The sequence below is a fragment of the Trachymyrmex cornetzi genome, unplaced genomic scaffold (genome assembly GCF_001594075.2).
Source record: "Trachymyrmex cornetzi isolate Tcor2-1 unplaced genomic scaffold, Tcor1.1 scaffold143, whole genome shotgun sequence".
NCBI classification, from domain to species: Eukaryota; Metazoa; Arthropoda; class Insecta; order Hymenoptera; family Formicidae; genus Trachymyrmex; species Trachymyrmex cornetzi.
In genome coordinates this window covers 150,397-158,330 of record NW_017296016.1, presented here as the reverse complement: position 1 = coordinate 158,330, position 7,934 = coordinate 150,397, and positions in this window count along the sequence as shown.

Genomic DNA, 7,934 nt, shown 5'->3' with positions numbered 1-7,934 from the left:
TCGTGTACAAAGCTTTTTCACTTCTAATTCTTTGGGCAGGATATTATGCACTCTATCTACTGAGATGCCTACAATCTCAGCTATGTCACGCACCTTCATTCGGCGATCTTCCATGACGATACGATGGATTTTTTCAATCATTTCCAGCGTAATGACTTCAACTGGACGTCCGGGGCTCTTTTCACCTTTGGTTGATATCCGGCCTCTTTTGAATTCATTAATTAAAAAATAAACGGCCTTTAACGCTGGTGCAGACTCCCCGTGAACTTCGTCCAAGTTGGCTTTGATCTGCGCAGCTGTCTACTTCTTTAAATAAAAATGTTTAATCACTGTACGGAATTCTTTCTACATTTTTACGACAACTGCTGCCATGCTCACTTCCAATTGCCACACGTAAACTAAGCGTCGCTTTTGATTGAAACTCGGTATGAAACAGTTTGAATAGTGTTACTTTCTGGCCATATACTACACAGTTCATTATGGCGCCATCTTACAAAAATTATGACTTATCGAACGACCCTCGTAGATGAAAGGGAAGAACAGTATTTACTCATCGTGACGATGATCCTCGTTTAAGTCCTCGGCACGAGGCTCATCGTCTACGAGGTGTAAAATACTGCCTAACCCAAGCTGCATAATGATAATCCGATTTCTTGTAAATATTTGACCCATAAGTCGAATTGTTTGAATGACTTCAAGAATCACTACACTGTCGTCATGAGTTTCATCTATAGGATCTAAAATATGACCCCATCCAAGCTCGTTTATAATTTCCCTGTTTTGTCTCAATCTTCCTAGTTCTCGGATGATCCTAGCGAGCTGAATAGTCTCTTCAAAGTCCACAGTGATTACCTGATCATCTGGATCATTTGAATCCAGATAGTCTGGGAAGTTCCGCTCCGGGACAAAACTTTCCAAACAGACCATTGGGCTTTGAGTATTGAACTGTACAAAAGACATGAAAGCAATTAGAGTCCAACTGAAAACATTTTTTCATCTCCGGCCGAAACCGAAAAGAAATATTCGGTTTTTATTTAGTTTCAATCGAAACTGAAACCGAAACCGAAATTGAATAAATCTTACAGACATCATATGATTTTCACAGAGTTATTGGAAAATGATAAAATATACAAAATATATAAGAAGATATGTACTCTTTTAAAAATAAGATTTTAAAATATCTAATTATTCTTTAAATTATAATTTTCTATGAATTATAAGGTATTTCAAGCATTAGAACATGTGGCGACTTGGCGAATAAAAAAGGATAAAAAAAGAAGGAAGCGCCGCCGTGGGCGTGGCTTGCAGCAATCGGCGCCAATCTCGGTCAATGATAACATAGTTTTTCGAATTCTCATCGACGCGTTGCAATTTGTAGAGTTCCAATTTACTCAATTTTTTCTTAATTCCAACTGAAATCGAAATCAAATCAAATTTTCGATCGGATTCTAGATGTAACTGACGAAATCACGTATAAAAACGACTAACGCGTAAAAAACACTAGCAGAGAGATAGCAACCATGAGAAACTCCTGACGCAACTAATATCTTATTAAAATACAATATGATAACGTCTAAAAATAAGTAGTTCAACGCGAAGAAGCGAATATAAGAAATATATAAAACTAAATTGTTAATGAAAACAATAAAGGGGATAAAAGTCGTTGATTTTTGCCCTCAATCCGTAAAGTGAAATGTGTTTTTTTTAATAGTTTTTGACAGTGTTGGAACGCATCTAGGTAAAAGTATCTAGATACAGTATTTAGATACTTTAGCTATATCTAAGTGCATTATCGAGATCCTTATAGGCGGAGATACCTGTATTCGTATCTAGTTATTTTTTGATACGGTACCTTTTAAGTTTTAGATACATAGATACAAGGTATATTTATACACAAATACTATCGCCGCCATTAATGACTCTTGCAAACAGAACGCGGTAACGTTTGCCGTGCGGCGGAAATTGGCGCGATAGCCAATCAACGTCTCGCCAATCAATTGTCGATAATGTCAGCGTTCTTCAATTATCTCCGGGCCCTATGTGTGATAATTTGCCCAGACGTAAATATGCCCAGGGCAATTTGCGAGAAACTCCAGAAACCTAAATTAAAAAGCACTGAAATTGAGTTTCTAGTAAAATATGTCACCGTAATGGGACTGATTGTAAAGTCTTTATATTTCCTGCAAAGTGAGGACATTTGCTATTTAGACTACATAATTCCTATCTTACTTCAAATTAAAAAAAACTTTAAATTCACTAAGTCATCTAATTTGCTGCACATCGCTCAAAAATGCTATTCTTGATGGTATACATACAAGATATAAGGATATTTTAGACTTGAACAACAGTAAATCCAAACCCTACATTTTGGCAACGATTTCACATCCAAAATTTAAATTGAGATGACTGAATAATAGCAATGATAAATACAACTTAGTAAAAACTTTATTTTTATGAGAATGTGAAAAGTTGTACCGACGGGAAGTAAGCACAAATGAGGAGAAGAACTCTTCAAGGAGCAGTAATGATGCAGATTTCTTTCATGATTTTATCAAGAATTCCAATACAAATAATTCAATAGAAAAGCAAAACGTTGTACAAATGGAATGTTTGCGCTACTTTGAAGATAAAAGCAAGACTGTTGATTCGTTAATAATTTATAATTTAATTCAAAAAGTATTTAGACAGTATAATAGTATTTTGCCGTCTTCAGCACCTGTCGAAAGGCTGTTCAGTGCAGGTAGACAAATTTTAACTCTAAGAAGAAACTGATTGTCCGACACAATGTTTGAAACTTTATTAATGTTAAAAAAACGTGAGAAATAGCGATGTACAACATTACAAAGTTATGTTTTGTAGTCTCTATGTTTTTTGAAGATATTAGAGAGATCTCTACGTTTTTTTTAAATATGTTCGAGACATTTTTTTATATATTAAGATAAATAAATAAAGATAAAATATGATATTTAATTTACGTTACTCATTATTCTCTCTTGTTTCCCCCCAATTTTTCTTTTTTTTTTTTGTTGAAAATACCTAAGAAGTATCTAAATTTTTAAATACTTTTTATTTGTATCTGTATCTATATATCTAGGTAATTGTAAAAATATGTACCTATACTTATATCTAAATACTTTTCCCACACAATACCTATATCTATATCTAGATACTTTTCAAACGGTATCTGTTCCAACATTGGTTTTTGTGCTGCATACAAAATCACGTGAAGCAATCAGTTCTTCATAAACATGAAGGGATCATACGTAAACATGTGAATGAAGCGAATAAATTAGTATAAGATTTTTGCCATGAAAATAAGATACATAATAATTCTTTCTAACGTTGTAACTCTCAAAAACTATTAAATATATAATATTTTGCTGTAATAAAGTTGAAATAGAGAACGAAACAAACATACGGGAACTTTGAGAATGCGAATCAATAATAAAATCATTGGTCTTCGTAACTAAATATCATTACACAAACTATAGAAATTAAAACCTTAAACGGTCTAGCTAGATCTTAATGCTTGCTTGATTCCTGTGTGAATTTATATACTATGTATGTAGTGCCCAGAAACGCGCGCTGAAATGATTTTTTGGTTTTGAAACGCTAACTCTACTAAACTACCACAGTAATATCACGAGTTAAATTGACTAGCAATTTAACAAATTTTTTATGTTTATTCGCATCTTCGAAACGATCTTAATAATGTTGAATCTTAAAATCTGTAAATAATTAATTCTTATTGCGAAAAATATATTACCTCGGTCGGGAGTCGAACCCGGATCTCTTGCGTTCCGTGCGAGCGTCCTAAGCCTTTAGACTACCGAGGCCTTAGTAATATTCTTCGCAATAATTGGCATATAAAGAAACGACGTCTTTTTAGACGATGTAAATAAACAATATAATATATTATAGGACCGTATATGTGATAATACAAACTATAGAAATCAAAGCCTTAAACGGTCTAGCTGGATCTTAATGCTTGTATGATTCTTGTGTTAATTTATATACTACGTATGTAGTCCTCAGAAACGCGCGCCGAAATAATTTTTTGTAGTATATAAATTCACACAAGAATCATACAAGCATTAAGATCCAGCTAGACCATTTAAAGCTTTGACTTCTATAGTTTATGTTATCACATATACGGTCCTATAATATATTATATTACCTAAATATCATTATTCCTTCATGAAAAATACAATTCCTCGATTGTCCTCAGCTTATACCATATAAAGTTATATAATCTGATATAATCTCATCCAATCAATCTTAATATCCGTATTGTATAACAGATATTCTGCACCTATTATATATTGTATGTATAATCGATCCTTATTGGTCTTTTTTAGGGCCAAATGATGTACAAAATCTGATCGCGCAACCTTCCTATGGTCAGGTAACACTGATAACACTGGTTGATGGTATGAATGAACATTGACATTAAAGATCAATTATAATCACATTAGATTGACAATTAAATTATCATTAATGAACTGATGGAATTTATATCTCTACTGTTTAAGCGTGTGAGATTGAAGCGTTTGCTTTTTCGGTCTAAGATTTATATGTGTCTTTGATTGCGCTGAACGCTGGATGGAACTCTAAATCAGACATGAAGGAAAGATATTTTAATTTTTGGGTGCCGTTCAACATGCTGTTGAGTTTTTGCAAAGATTACAAACGCGTGGTCATCAACGCTCGCCACGAATTGATTTGGATACGAGCGCGCAACAATTACAATTGCTTGGTGGGAAATCCTGTGACAGAGCATGAAGTTGAATTGTTCAAAGTGCAGTGGCGGATCACGTTACATTAAACGAAATTAATAAACAATAAATGCTACACCCAAAAAAAAATAATTTTAATATTAGCAGAAACCGCTAAATCTTAGAGGATTTTATTCTTATATACGGCCTCAAGAGGAATCTTCTAAAATCAAGAGGAAAATATGCTAAGCACAATATTCTTACAGTTAGAATATTTTCGTTTTGCATCTGCAGTAAAAATCTTGCTGTTCTTATCAGGTATGTAAATATGAAACCGGAATTTACCAATAGATGGCCATAGCTGTCAATGTAGTTGCCGTCAGATCGCGTCATTGACGCTATTTCCTTGTTCTGACATCTGACAAAGATTTTCAACTCACAACAATACAAGTTTCATACAACAGTATAGTTTTTAATAGCGTCGAATTTTGTGCCTGGGAACTACGATTTGCGGATAGCACTGATTTTCTGTTACCATTTGAAGAAAACTGCTGCAGAATCGCATCGAATGCTTGTCGAAGCTTACGGTGAGCATGCTCTTGGTAAATCACAGTGCTTTGAGTGGTTTAAAAAATTCAAAAGTGGCGATTTTGACGTGACAAACGAAGAACGTGGATAACCACCAAAAAAGTTTGAAGATAGCGAATTGCAAGCATTGTTGGATGAGGATGACGCTCAAACTCAACAACAACTCGCGGATCAATTGAATGTGACACGAGAAGCCGTCTCCATACGTTTGAAATCCATGGGAAAGATCCAGAAGATGGGAAAATGGATTCCACATGAACTGAATGAAAGACAGCAGGAAAACCGAAAAACCACTTGCGAAATGCTGCTCGCCAGGTACAAAAGAAAGTCATTTCTCCATCGAATTGTGGCGATGAAAAGTGGATATATTTTGAGAATCCTAAGTGTAAAAGATCATAGGTAACTCGAGGCGAATCATCGACATCGACTGCAAGGCCAAATCGCTATGGACGGAAGACAATGCTTCGTGTTTGGTGGGATCAGAAAGGTGTGATCTATTATGAGCTGCTAAAACCTGGCGAAACCGTTAATACTGAACGCTACCGACAACAAATGATCAATTTGAATCAAGCTTTGCGTGAAAAACGATCGGAATATGAAAAAAGGCAACGCAAAGTGATTTTGCTTCATGATAATGCACCATCACACACAGCAAAACTGATCAAGGAAACGATTGAGGCGTTTGGTTGGGAAATACTTTCGCATGTGGCTTACTCACTAGACTTGGCTCCGTCCGATTACTACTTTATTTGCATCGATGGGACACGCACTTGCTCAGCAGCGCTTCACTTCTTACGAAGATGTACGAAAATGGCTAGATGACTGGTTTGGCTCAAAAGAGCAACAATTTTTTTGGCGTGGCATCCACAAATTGTCAAACAGAAAGGAAAAATGTATAGCTAGCGATGGGCAATATTTTGAATAAAATATTTTTTATCATTTTCATGCAATAAACATGTATTTTCTATTAAAAAATTCCGGTTTCATATTTACATCTTTTGCCAAATAAATTTTTCGCTATTCCGTTTGTCAGTTCTATTTCTGAAAAATTTAAACCTATAGCTAATGTGGTTGATTGTAAATTGGCGTACACCATTCCCAACACACTTAAAGACTACATAAAAAAGGGAAAAGATAAACTAGAACATACAAAGAATCAGAATGTAGTTTATAAAATATCTTGTAAAAATTGCGAAGCAAGCTATGTAGGCCAAACTAAAAGAAAATTAAGAACAAGAGTAAATAAACATCTGATATTAACAAAGGTTCAAAATCCCCTTCGGTAATTACTAATCATAAAATCGAACCGAATCATGATTTCAAATGGAATAGTGTAAAAATATTGGATATAGAGCCTTCTTACAGAAAACGATTAATTTCTGAGATGGTGCACATTAAGAAACAAACACACGGTATAAACAGACAAAAGGATACAGAGTCATTGCCCGACACGTATACTAATATGATACATTCCCTTTCCATTTCTTAAATTTGTTACGGTTCCTGTCTTCTTTCGACATTCTGTCTGTACATTACATTATTTGACGTGATTAAGAGTGGTCGCGTAAATAAGTGCAAAATAGTTTAAACTTATAAAATGCAGTCACAACGCAATGAAACAACATATCACAGGATTTATTATATTAACTGATGAGGTAAAAAACTTTTTGTTACATATTATAACATGTGTTCTTTATATATAACTTTAGAATTCACATTTTACAAAAAATTTTTTTCTTAGATATAATTTTACTTGCAACCTCGACAAAATTTAAACTTATATTTAAACGTATAAAATGCAGTCACCACAATGAAATAATAACACGAGATTTATTATATTAATTGACGAGGTAAAAAACTTTTTGTTACATATTATGACAGGTGTTCTTTATTTATAACGGTAGGATTCACAATTTGCATAAATCTTTTCCTAGATATATTTTTACTTGCAACCTCGACAAAATCTAAATTGGACAACTTACAACTTTCATATTAATGACAAGATTATGCTTTCGAAATCAGGATATGTTACAATAATTAATTGATTCATTTTTAAGATTTTACGAATGTATATGTTACTTATGATATATTGGTCAATTTACATTTTTTTTATATAAAGGATAAGTTTTTGCTTGCGACATTATGATATGTTATAATTAATTTATTCAATTTTTAAAGAATTTACAAATGTAACCGTTATTTATGATATATTTTTATGTACTTTGAAGATAACTTAAAAGTTATTTACAGTGTGTAGTCAATTAAATTCATAAACTGTATGCAAAAATTCAGACTTTTAATTCAATAATTGAGTGAAATACAAGCCTCTGAAATTTACATGGTTCATTGTTGGACCACTTACCCTATATGTAATCTATGCTTAATATATGTGTTCTCTCCACTAAAGTCGTCAAAAATTAAAAAATGAGAACTATATTTAATGTTCAAAATTGTCTTCTATATTGTAAGTTATTTAGAAGAGGCACATATGCTTCTCATCTAAGAATTCGGTGTCTGACGATTAATGTTGTTCTTTTGTTTTTTTTAAATATATAACATCTCAAACATTAATCTTTTGTTGTACACTGTTAGAAATGTTCTTAAATTTCATTAACTTTTAATGTACGTTGG